At 46.4% G+C, this 2,034-nt stretch overlaps 1 pseudogene across 1 annotated transcript; it reads right to left on the reverse strand.

Annotated features, from left to right (window-relative positions):
- Positions 1-350: 350 nt before the first annotated feature.
- On the reverse strand, positions 351-1,022 carry LOC105517487 (annotated as a pseudogene). The gene has a single exon (XR_001002674.1). The product of XR_001002674.1 is annotated as a 40S ribosomal protein S9-like (transcript).
- Positions 1,023-2,034: the final 1,012 nt, after the last annotated feature.

The raw sequence follows: 2,034 nt of genomic DNA on the forward strand, positions 1-2,034 counted from the left end.
TTTTTTTTTTGAAACAGGGTCTTCTCCGTCACCTAGGCTGGAGTGTAGTGCTGCAGTCATGGCTCACTGTAGCCTTAATCTCCTGAGCTCAGGTGATCCTCCCCTCTAGCTTCCCCAGTAGCTGGGACTACAGGTGTGCCACAGTCATGCCTGGTTAATTTTTAAATTATTTTTATTTTTATTTTTGAGATGGGGGTCTCACTGTGTTGCTCCTGGGCTACATCGATTCTCTCTCCTCGGCCTCTCAAAGTGCTGGTATTACAGGCTTGTGTCACCGTGCCTGGCCCAGTTCTTCTTGAGTGACCTTAATTTCTGTTTTCCACTATTTTAGTTTGTTAAATAAAGCATTGATCCTGTTTTATCACTTGGCAGGAAAACTAGACAATCCACCAGCCCAGGAGGGGACAAGCAGGCTTAATCCTCCTCCTCGTCATCTCTGGCTCCAGCCCCACCCTGGCCCTTCTTGGCATTCTTCCTCTTCACCTGGCTGGGGTGGCCACCCCCATAGGGAGGCGGAGGAAGAAGTCAATTGCTTCTGGGAATCCAGATGGACAGTGAAGAACGGGATGTTCACCGCCTGCTCATGGACACTGATATGACCTGGCGGATGAGCACCCAACCGTGGCAGATGGACTTACCCAAGCCCAGCTTGAAGACCTGGGTCTGCAGGCATCTCTCTAAGAAATCATCGACCTTCAGGCCCACGATGTAATCCAGCTTCATCTTTCCCTCATCCAGCTCCCCAGTGCGGACCAGCCACTGCAGCAGGGCAGTGACTTCGAACAGAAGCCGTGGGTCCTTCTCATCAAGTGTCAGCGGCTCCCTGGCAGCCTTGTGGATCTTGACCAGGGTAAATTTGACCCTCCACACCTCACATTTGTTCTGGAGCCCATACTCACCAATCAGCTTCAGCTTTTGGTCGAGATGAGATTTCTCGAAGGGTCTCTCCAGGGTCACATAAGTTTTGTGACAAACCCAGCTCCCGGCCACTGGCATGTTGGCTCCACTTGCCCGTCTATGCCTAAGCACAGGCCCTGGTCACTGAGAAAGAGCTCAAAATTTTTATATGTTTCATCTAAGGTGTTGATTCTATCGATACAAAGTTGTTCATAATATGCCCTTATCCTTTTAACATTGGTAATGATGCTACCTGTCTTTTCTGAGATTGGTTTGTGTCTTTCGTGTTTTTTTCTGATCTCTCTGGCTAGAGGTTTATCAGTTGTTTTGATTTTCCTCAAACTTTTGGTTATAATGATTTATTTTTTTGAGACAGATTCTTGCTTTATCACTGAGGCTGGAGTGTAGTGGTGCAATCTCAGCTCACTGCAGCCTCCACCTCCTGGGTTTAATCAATTCTTGTGCTCCAGTTTCCTGAGTAACTGGGATGCGCCTTTCACCATGCTCAGCTACTTTTTGTATTTTTAGTAGAGATGGGGTTTCACCATGTTGGCTAGGCTGGTCTCGAAGTCCTGACCTCAAGCGATCTGCCTGCCTCGGCCTCCCAAAGTAGTGGGATTACAGGCGTGAGCCACCATGCCTGGCTAGAAGTGTATTTTTTAGTTTCCGACCTACTTGGGGATTTTTCCAGCTATCTTGTGATTGATTTCTAACTTAAATCCATTGTGGTCAATGAACTTACATTGTATAGCTTAACTACTTTTTAAATAATTTCAAAAGCTGAGAGAGATATTAAAAGCATGTTTTTATGTAATGATAATAATCTCAGAGAGAGAACAGTTGAAGAACAGAAAGAATTACAAGAACAAAATGTGTGGGAAGACCAAGCACGGTGGATCCAGGAATCAGGTGGGGGCGTGGAGGGGGAAGCAGCGCAGCTCTTCTCTTGTAACAGAAGGGAAGGCAGAGTGTGTGGGTTTAGACCCAAGCATATTGGGGAAACTAAGGCCTTCCTGAGGGCATCTGCTATCTCTTTGGAGGGTGACAGATTTGAGGTCATCATTGAGAGGGATTAGTTTGGGAAAATTGAGGACAGTAGCCATTTTGCAGATTGGGAAAGTGATTTTTTTTTTTTTT

Source organism: Colobus angolensis, unplaced genomic scaffold (assembly GCF_000951035.1).
Source record: "Colobus angolensis palliatus isolate OR3802 unplaced genomic scaffold, Cang.pa_1.0 Scaffold300, whole genome shotgun sequence".
NCBI classification, from domain to species: Eukaryota; Metazoa; Chordata; class Mammalia; order Primates; family Cercopithecidae; genus Colobus; species Colobus angolensis.